The sequence below is a fragment of the Gavia stellata genome, chromosome 7 (assembly GCF_030936135.1).
Source record: "Gavia stellata isolate bGavSte3 chromosome 7, bGavSte3.hap2, whole genome shotgun sequence".
In the NCBI taxonomy this organism is placed as follows: Eukaryota; Metazoa; Chordata; class Aves; order Gaviiformes; family Gaviidae; genus Gavia; species Gavia stellata.
In genome coordinates, this window is record NC_082600.1 from 33,480,605 (window position 1) to 33,492,257 (window position 11,653).

The window sequence follows — 11,653 nt, forward strand, 5'->3', positions numbered from 1 at the left end:
GGGTTTATTCCTTCTGAGAGGCAGGACTTCACCTTTCCCTTTGTTGAGCTTCATGAAGTTCCTGTTTGCCTCTTTCTCCAGTCTGTCAAGGTCTTTCTGAATGGCAGTGCAACCATCTGGTGTTCGCACTATATGTTTATATAAATACTCACTATAGTGAAAAATCTTTAGATTCTTAGGGAATAATTCCAGAAACAGCCTGTTAATTTTACCAAAATCTAAGTTTACCTTATTTACTCAGCCATATATGAAAAAGCCTTGAGCTGAAGTCAGTGGTATATTCAGATATAGGCATCTGCATAAACTAAGATTTACTTAAACCAGACACTGAAAAAAAACATTGAGTTTCTAAATACATTCCATAATGTCTGTTTTTCTAAGGAGCACTGCATGATCATTCATTCTTATGCCCACTTTCAAGGAATGGTTTCACTGCCTGAACAGAATGAAGATTTGCAATTCACTGGCAAGGAAGGATTAATGTAAAACATGTGTCTAATAGACATAGTGGGTAAACAAACACAGCAAACCAATCTATGTCTAACCAAAGATGTTCAATCTCTAAGATACTATCAGTATTCAAAACAATCTAAACAGAAATTTTTGAGTTGAAATACATGAGCTTAAATTGTAAGGACTCTACAGACTCTTCCAAAGAGGAAATAAGATTCAGCTTCACTTGTGAGCTGTTCAGGATGGATACTTGCCCAATAAATTTTGCAGCACATGGGATTCTCTTTCCCATACCAAACATACAGTTCTCTTTCTTCTCCACAGGTGAACAAAGTTGAAGATCCATTCTTACTGAGATAGGGACACTTTTTTCTATATCTCTGAAATTAACATACACATACTGATAGCTTATACAGTCAGAATATCCCAATTATCCATTACTATTTCCCCCTCATATAAATTCTCAAACTGCAATATTAATCTAGGTGACTTTTAGCTTCCATTTTTGGGCAAATATATTAAATGAAGCACCTTTTACTTGATTCTGTGGGATCTTAAGTGATTTATTGTTTACTGTCTGCTACTGTTTTCCCTTCTCCAAGTCAGTAAAAATAGATTGAGATTTTTAATGAACTCTTGTTTATAATAGCCAGCTTTCTCTTGGCTCCTTGCAAAAGAATCCCTTAGAAACAGTAGGTGAAAGTCGTATCACTGAAAAATCATCCTTGCCCTAAGTTTTGCTGTCTATTTCCTACCTAAGCCCATTTGCAATTCACATAACCCTTCCTGTCTCTAAAAGAGTCAAGAGTAAGAAAAATGAGACAGTATATGACAGAGAGGTATATTGAAAAGAAAGCACTCTAGATTAGTTATTTCAAGTTTTAAGCCATGACTAAGAAAGATGCTACGATGACAGCAGAGCTCAAAATACTGTCAGCAGCAAGATGTGAAAAGGCTCACAAGGGTTTTGGAGCATCCAATCTGACAGAAGATCTCCTGCTGGGAGTGGAGTTGCAGCCTGAAGGCATCAGAAGTCAAGGTCATTGTTCAAACAGCAGTCTAGTCACAGATATGTTCGTATATTTGAACAAGCATTGACCTGTGGAAGAAGACTGTGAGCAAAACAAAGAACCATGATATTAAGCATGCAAAAATACTTGTTCTAAGTGGAAAATAACATGAAGTGACAAAAATTTAACAGTTTTTGTGAGGAAAAGACAAAGTGCTCCATTAGTTCCCTTTTACATGGTCTGATCCCAAAGGACACATGCAAAAGGAATATTTTTTTCTGTGTCCAGCAGTCTGCTTCCACATCATGGATGCACTGGGCATTCCTTGCACATCTGGGACTGCCCATGGCAGACTTGGTACCCAGAGCTACTTCTGGGTATGTTCTTCTGGAATATTTTTGTTGTTCTGAGCAAGAGGAGAAGACAAGGAGGAAACAATGATGGGACACTGCAGTATCCAGGCTGACCAAAATACCAGCCAGTATGAGCCAGTTACTTTGTCAAAACTGTGTGAAAGAAATTATTCTAATTAATAACTGGAGGAACTGTGGCTTATTCTAGAAAATTACAGCTAATGAGTTTGCCTAACTATAGATTTTAAAATTAAACAAGACAACATTTTTTTCCATTGCCTATGAAAAGAGGGTTGGCATACTATCTTGACAGCAAAAGTATTCCTGATAAGATGGCGTATATACTTTAAATGGCACCATATTTCATTTGGCTAGAGAACTATTGTAGATCTCATCTCTGGATCTGTAGCCTTCCTGGCTGTTGTACTACTGGGGTAGGTTTTTGTTCATTATTGTTTCCCCTGTTGCAACTTATGTTGCTGAAGGAAGAATCTCACCTATTCTGGTAACAAATAATATTATCTATTTTTCACTAAGTTCCACTTTCTGTTATAAATCAAAAGCTTCCCATTTCTTCACTTAACATAACTAAAATGTATAGTTCAAGATGAAGTATTGTGGTCAAACACGTATGGCCAAATTTAATATTTCACAAAGAGCTTTCATAAGCAGTTTTAACAAGATGTTCTAAAAGAGAGTCCACATACAACATTAGGTTCAGATTTGACAATAAATTAAGGGACATATTGCAACTATAGGAAGCTTTCAATTTGATGAGCTATTTTTAAATAGCTTTGCAATATGCATAGGTAGCGTATTTCTAAAACACAGACATAACAGATTTTACCTCTCCAAGAAGTGGGTCTTGATGCTGGCTTTCTGATAAATCTTTTCAGTGAAGCAGGACCATAGTACTGAGGAAATTATCCATCTTTGTGAATGTCTATCATATCTGCAGTTTTCAGAAAATTCCCAAATACCATATGAATATTTTATAATGATGTTTAGCATTGAGGACCCGACCCAACCTTATAAATGACTCTTCTGTATAATTAGCACATTAGTCACTCTGTAAGATTGAGTCTGATGAATTATTCAAACACAGTTCTGCAGAGCTGTTGGTTGAGGGCCCTCTGTAAGGGCACTTTAAAACTCTCCTGTTAAACTTTGAAGACGTAAGGAGGGAAAGAAATGCAGTTGAAAGAGGAGAGTAACACTGATTTTTATTGCCATATGAAGAGTATTTAGAAGTGGAAGGGAAGATACATGCAGGAAAGGGAAGCTAAGACAAAAAAAAATCTTTAAGTCCTTAATTAAAAAAAAAGAAAAAGAAAAAAAAAAGTTTGTGAAGACATAGAGCCACCTTCTTTGTAGCCTCTAGAGGAGTCCAATAAAGGTGGTTTGAAGAGGTCCACTGTATGAAGAAATGCTATGCACCCAAATGGGTGAATTCTGTTATTAATTTAATTAACACATTTCTATCTCTCTTCACAGTCTGTTTGTGAGATGACTTTGGTTTTTCAGAAGTTAAGATTTTTTTGAAAGAAATTTTAGCTTGTGGATTGCTTGTAGCCTTTTGTTTGATACCTCTGCCTGCCTTTAGTTGTCATTATCATTTGAGTAACTGGTCAGATCAGTCAAATGATATTGTTTGTTTACTCTTTGGTGGTAACTGGAAAAAAGAAGGTGAGTTGGATAAAGTCACTGTGCTTTTCATTAATTTAGGAAGAGTGGCACACGGCTGTAGAGTAAGAAATTGTAAGGGCATTCTAAAACCTTTCTCAACTGCCTCACTTATTTATTTTTCTTTCTGAACTGCTTGATTGGCTTATAACTGCTAAAAAACCTGTGCTATTGAAACAGGCTCAGGAGAAACATGATGTTCACTTTGAGTGAATACCAATCACCAATCTACAGGTCTATTTTATTAATTGCATCTATATGATGGCTCTAACTGGGGCTTCTCCTAAGGTCTTTCTCTCCTAGGTTACCTCTAATGCAATTTCAAAGGCAGGGCATCACCTCAACTTCTTTAGGCCATCATCATAGGCACCTGCATGGGACCGAGAGCTGTAATCAGATGAGCACAGAAGGAATAAAGCCAGCAGCCATTTCAAGCTAAAGGCAAGAGGATGTCATACTGCTGTCAGCCCTAACCAGTAGAAAAAGTACTGAAGCCAGAGTGTGGGAAGGAGCCTGGCTCTAGTAAGAACACATCTTAGTCACAGTAAAGGTCTCAAACTGGAAGTTTTTTTATAAAATTAATAATACATCTTGGTGACAGAAAGCTGTACTATGGTTTTTATTGCAGATGTTTCTACAATGTAGGAAAAAAAATGCTGTCTACTCCTTCAGAATACAAAAAGAGTTGGATTTTGCTCACAATGTTGTCCCATTTCATTAAGGTCTTTCCATCTGTTGTCATGTATCAGGTTTACAGTTTTGGTTTCATTAAGAGTACATGTCTTTATTATGCTGTCTCTGATACTTTGTATGTCTGAGCAACACACGTGGAGTGCCATGTCCAGTTCTGGGCTCCCCAGTAGATGAGAGACATTAATACACTGGAGAGAATCCACTGAAACGCCAGGAAGGTGATGAAGAGACTGGAGCATCTCTCCTATGAGGAAAGGCTGAGAGAGCTGGGACTGTTTAGCCTGAAGAAGAGAAGGCTTGAGAGGTCTTGGCGATGTACATACCTGAAGGAAGGATGTAAAGAAGACATAGCCATGCTCTTTTCAGTGCTGTCCAGTGACAAGACAAGAGGCAATGGGCACAAACTGAACGACAGGAGATTCTGTCCGAACATAAGAAGAAGCATTTTTTCACTGTGAGGGTGACTGAAACACTGGCACAGGTTGCCCAGAAAGGTTATGGAGTCTCCATCCTTTGAAAACCCCATGCAGAGCTTCCCCAACAAGCTCGTTGGGCTACTTATGAAATGGGTAAATTCTGCTGATGTGACTCCTTTAATATTTGTTTCAAAAAAATTATCTTTGTGGCAGATGCATTTCCCCCTCTCCCTTTCTCCAGAAAACAAATGGGAAGTTTCCCACAGGTGACTATTGTATAATACGGCACAAATTTCATAGTCTGGACCCAGATTTCAGCTCAGGAGAGTGTTTATGAAATGCACCAATCTGGTTTGTGTGGTCATGACTCCCTCTAGTGATGTCTACACAGCCTACCATATTCTCATACCAAATGGATTTTTGAAATAAGTGCCCCATGCTTTTTTTGTACTCATTGTACTCCATAATGACTGTTCAGTCATGCTTTATTCACATAGAGTTTTTAGCACCAGAGAGTCTTAATTCACAGTGGGTCAGGTCTGATGACATTGACACATGCTAGAAAATTTGAAAATAAAATGTGGAAAAAATTATCCAGAAAGAAGGAAATAATATCATAATTCCTGTAAATTGTAATGCTTTTAATGTACAAATAAGTTGCAAATAATTCTTATGGTAGAAGTAGAATTATAATGCCAGAATATATAGCATATAAATTAGACAACTCAGTTTAATTGAGCTCTAATGTTAGACAACGCTCAATCACTGAAAGGTTCCATAAATCCTTATTCTGATCATAAATGTCGTGTACTTTTTATGGATGGGTGTTTTCTCTGAATCTGATTTTCTGCTGCTTAGTGAAGTGAAGCTATAGCTGCTTTGTTTATTGTCAGCACTCTAGGGTGTTCCAATGAATAGTAACCTGCAAGCCAATTTGTAGCCCCAGGGAAGGAAAAATAAGAAATTAATTCCTTTATCCCTGACTCCTTATACCAGATGTGTGACCCTTAATTGCATTCACAGGATCTTATTCAGAATGAATAGATAAACCCCAAACTACAGATGTGCCAATGGAATAATACAACATTGAAAGAAATTTGTTGTTGCAATGAAATACAGCTGCATTTATCTTTTCACCAGAACACTGTGTATCAGAATAAGGTCACTTTGTCAATTTAACTTAATTTCAGAATTGTATGAAAACAATAACAATGCTTTCTATAATCTCAGTTGTAAAACTTTATTTTTTATTAATCAGTACCAGATTAAAGTAGGAGTCTAAAGCAACCACATACTCTCCAGTGAATTACAATACAACACCCGTGAGTGATAGTTCAGGACAAAAGAACGCGTCCACTGAGAGCAATATTATAAATATGGACAGTAGAGAAGTGATTAAGATTAGAATATTAAGTAGTCTTATTGTTCCTGCACTGCATTTCTCCTTATCTCCACCTTGAGGATGGTATTACACGCACTAAATTTGCTTAATGGATGATCAATATTCTTTTAGCTCAAAACCAGAATGAGTCACAAGGACCTTTTTCAGGTGAGGGGCATTGCACATTCTTTAGAGGCTAAGCTTGTGAAATGAAAACACTATGAAATAATGTATTCAGCACCAAAAAATAGTGCAAAATGCCTTGGAGAACTAAATCTTTAAGTCCTCATACAATAGGGAAACACCTGCTTTAGAAAATGACTTGTAAATTTCTTTGGAAAGATGTAAGCATACCTCAAAAAACAGAACTCAGCAAATTCAAGTTCACCTGAGGCAACTTATTTAGTATGCTAAACCTGAATCTGCAGTTCACAAATTGATCTATATATATAGTAGTGAAACTGCAATAGATATGTAAAATTTTATCTTCTTACAGAAAATATTGAGTGTTTTATCCTCTACTTGTCAGTGTTTCTTTCTTCCTTCAGTTTACACAAAGTAGGAAAGGATCCTAGCCATTTGGCTTTGGTTCCATTGTTATAATTTAAAATAAAAGAAAGATAAATTTTTTTCCTTACAATTAAAGTTTTACATCCCCCTGAAACTGAACGAAAAGCAGCTATGATCCTCTCTATTCTATTTGCAACCACCACCAAAACTCTCTGCTATTTTCAAATAATGGATACATATGTGAATTCCAAAGCATGCTGTAATCTTCATCATGTTTGGGAAGAGACTGAATGAAATTCCCAAGCTACTTTACCTCCTCACAAAACAGTCTTCCAGGAATTCTCTCGTTTCAGTAGCAAAGCATTAGTTTGTCTTTTCATTTCCTTTTTACTTTATTCAGAGATTTTTACATCCTTACAATCTTGGAGGTTTTTATCAGAAGAGCTGCAATTTTTTGTATCACAAGAGAAGCAAAGTAACCTTTGATTGGGACATATCTGTAAGGATCAAGGGAGATTTTAGGAAGTTTTCAGCACATGACAGTGAGGGTGAATGGGAAGAGACACAAGAACTGTGATGTAGGTAAGGACAGAGCTGCAAACTTGCCAAGTTCTGGTTGATTCAGTTCAGAGGGATAGAGAATTCAAAAGTCTTCAAGAATTTTGAATGTCTTGCATCTTTCAAGGCAAAAATCTTGTGTTTATGAATTAGTGCCATGAGATGTCACTTAGGAAAAGAGGACAGAACAAGGTAAGTACGTTTGCAGTTTATTCTGGTTTTGATTTCTCACTTCTTACTATTGCTCTTTATTTAAATCGTTGGGATAAAATGGATAAAGTTCAAACAGGTGGTAGGTTCAATGCAAATGGTGAGGCTTTTAATTCTTCAGCCATACTGCTTCATAAATGAGAAAGTGAAGCCACTTTAGAATTTTAATTCATCCTTTAAAGATGAGAAGAAACATTTGTATTATAGCATTGTCTGAGACAGGGTAATACACAGATTACTGAACTACAAGGCTCTGCATATGCAAAATAAAAGACTCCAAAGAGATGAATAAAAGGCTGAAGACATTGGAAATCTGTGCTGCATCCTAACCCTATCACTTTTTCAGTAGGTTACATTTTTCTGGCCAGATTCTAGTTCTTCATTACTGGAATAAATCTGGATTAACAGGAGGACAACTAAGAGCAGCATAATAATACTATTACTTTTTGTCATTCAGTCAAATTTTTAAAATAAACACAAGTTCTCCTCCCATCTTCTTTTCATTAAAATCATGTCCTAAATTCCCTCTGTCCATCATTAATTTTCAAGTTTTAACCCAGATGTTGGTTTAAAGTAAAGAAGATGATAATGTTGTTGTTGGTATTGGCTTTCTATTTATTTGCACCTAATTTTTAGATTAGCTATAACATGTTGTTGGATAGTAGAATTACCTGTGACATTAGCATAAGTCAACCAATCAGGTCACTTCTTAAAAAAAATAAGAATGTTGCATACCTAAAATAATTCTTCCATTAAAAGAGTTAATACAGAAAAAGTTTCTATAGGGCACAGGAAGCCTTATCTTTCTCTGACACCATATATTGGTTAGTTGTTTGCAAGGGATCATGCAACCATTAGTCTATGGGCCCAACGTAATTTTTCTATTGAAGAATATATGAAAGGGGAAAAAAAATCTAATCCTAGTATCAATGTCAAGATCAATGGTGTCAGATCTTCCAAAGCCCTTCATATACTTCCTGCTGTGTTCTTTTATCCTACATATACTTCATATATATGACACAGGATGCTATAACCATGCTGTTCCTATTTTATAACAATGGAAATAAGAAAGTGTTTAACTTCTGCATTGGTCTCACAGCTAGTGATAAGGAAAAATACTGCAATAAAATTCAAGTGCCCTGCCTTTAATCTTTGTTTTGTCCATGAGATTATTTGGTAAAGGTGAGAAATTATTATGACAAGAGCTGAAAATGAGAGCTCATGTGATGAGATTCCCTCCCCCCCTCCCCCCAAATTAATCAGTGCAGTGAAAAGTGAGATGTGCTTGCTAAAAATAAGGGAATGAAAGTGACTGGGCAGATAGATTAACAAATGTGATTCACTGGAAAGAAAAACTACCTATTTCACAAGAAATGCAAGCAATGTTTAAAGAAAATTAAGGACTAAAGCTATATAAAGTCCTGCTCAGGTATACAGAGACTTCTCAGAATTTGAAGTGTCTCCCCTGTGGATGTACTAAATACAGTGGCAAAGCAGTTCGTGCATCTTCCAATGGTGCTAAAGACATAAAGTTAAGCCATTCTCAGGATTTATATCAATGTTGGTTGACCCAGATCCAAATAGATAACTAACTGTTTTTTTAATGGAGGGTCCATGCAGTATTCTTTGTGAGCAGCTGGCTAAAGAAAGTGTCCAATAGAAAAATTATATTTGTTGCACATTCTGATACTTGTCACATGTATATAGACATGTCAGGAAAAAGGACCATGGTGTGTATATATATTCACAAAAGTGACCTAAAGATGTTTTAATTTCAAGAAGAAATTAAGTACCTTTACTTGCTAGATGTGGAAGATATCGTTCCTAAACCTTGAATGCAAACAATATTATTCCTTAGAATCCTAATTGTTCTGTCCTCTGCATGACATCAAAATACATTAATATCAGAAGAGGTGCATTTTATTACTATTATTTCTCGTATACTTCCATCACCAGCATAATATTTTCTAAAAGTGAGTAAATGTTATACGCTGCTCTATAGTCTTAATTAGATCATCGGCATCATCTTTCTTTTGCATTAGCGTATCATACTACTAACTTCCACAGTTCTCCAAGTTGCCCTAAATCTATCCTTGCAATGGTCCATTTCCAGATATTACCTTGTGTTCTGTCATTTTTTATTGACAGATAGTTAAACACTTCTGTTGTCATAATCCCAGGACTACAGAAAGTTTTCAGCAATATCAGAAATGCTCATTCCCTCATATCATTACCTAAGCAACATGTTTAACGTTTGCAATTGTATGGTTGATGCTTTCAAAATTACTCCATTGTAACAAGAAAGATTTTTTCATCGTTTCAGTCAGCCAAGTCTGTCAGGTGTCCATAAAACAGCATCCCATATCTTCAGTCTCTCATGTGCATTTTGCCTTAGCATTGACTGCCTGCCTGATGCTTTGTAGGATTGTCCCTAAAAGGACATCCTGATTGTTACCATTACTTGTCTAGGGCATCCAGTAACACACTGGTAGCTTTCATTCAATATAGTGTGCAGCATCTCTGCATATACTATCCTTTCCTGAACAAGTGTAATGATGCCAAAAACCAGCAGGAAATGAGCATTTTGAAATGCTGTTTCAAATGTCCCAGTTTGGAATCGATAACATTCTACATTACAATGTACTGTAATGTACATTGTTCTGAGCACTAACTTCATACTTTGTCTTTTTGACAATTGCTTTAAAGGAACCTGTCTGAAGCAATATTAAACCGAATTTTGGAAGAAGAGTTGCACTGTGGTGAAAGTTACAAAGTTGTTCTAAGAGCCTTACTGGCCTCATTATTTTTTGGTGAAAGAAACTCTCCTATGTTAGTGGTATTGAAGAGAAACTTTTTTTTTGTTTAAATTATATACATCTCAGAGCACAGGGAAAGCGGTGATAATATGGTTCAGCTTAAGTGTAGGCTTTGGTTTCAGCAGTGGTGCACAAATCAGCTGCATAGATAATATTACTTGTGCTGAAGTGGATTTTTTGGCTGCTTGTAGTGATGTTACACAATATATGCACAGGTCCTCTCTTTGCGGCAGTCTGTTTCACTGTCTTTGCCATCAGTTTGGATTCTTGTACAGTTCATTGAAAAATCATTGGTCTTTCTCACAGAGACTGTGTCAGTCTTACCATGTAGTGGTATTTCATCTTGCTGTGTGTTACGGCTAGCAGCCACTAGTGCTTTATTATGTCAAATGCTGGTGAGACTCTGCAAACATGATATCCTTTCCACCATCGAGAAGCTGTGTGATGTTTAACATCAGATCAATCCACAGCTTCTCTATCTGAACTCAGTTTGTTTTGCAATAGGTGATAGGTGGTTTAAATTGTCATTAAAATGTGTATAAAAGACAGAATGAAAAAATGAGCCTGATTGTTTCTCCCATGGGAAGAAGGTATCATACATCTGATTACATTTCATATACTGATCTGCAGTTAGGTAGCAGGGTAAAATTGACCTTGCAGTTTTTGATGCACAGCTTCTGAGGACATGGATAACTAATTTTTCCCTTGCAAACCTGCAGATATCAGTAAAGGATAGTAGTCCAGGTTAAAGAAAATCTTCCTGATACATTTCTAAGTCTGAAGAACAAGAAGCAATACAAGATACAGTGTTTAAATCAAGGGTTACTTAATCAAAACCAGATACCAGACAGTGGACAATCAGTTCCTGAGACTTTCAGCTGAGCAACACCTCTATATTTCTGCTTTCTTACCAGAAAAAAATCAAATCCATATTTTTTTTAAATGGATTTTATGGAGGGCATGCAGAGCAGATGACTGACATCTTCAAACAGCTGAGGCCAGGGAGGAGGGGGACGGTTTGTCTGAGGGCAGTTGAACAGTATTCAACTCTCTCACTAATCTACAGATATCATAGTACTCCAATAAACATATTTCATTTTTATTGTGTTTCTTTAGAATTTCTATTACCACAGGCTTCTGTGGCCATTTTTATGATCTCAGTGCCCTCCTCAGTTACATACTATGTATGCTTTAAATACGTAATTTTTGCTGTATCTGTAGCTTTAGCTTATTCATTCATTTCCTGTAATTCCACCGATCCCGTCAGAATAATTATGTCCACTGATCAAGTGATTTATTTCCATTCCACTTCATTTCATCTTAAAATATTAATTTGGGGATCATTTTTTCTGCTGTACCTGATCACTACAAGTGCACATTCTTTTTCATTCTGTTTTGTTACCACACCACAAAATTATTGATTTCCCTTTATATTTCCTGTTATACAGTTACTGCTAACTTACTGAATTATAAACACAGGATATATTTTTAGCAGATCTTGTGTGTTTGCATGAATGGTTATTGTCAACCTGCTGGTTGCTTATGTAGCTTGTTAAATATTTATTAATTA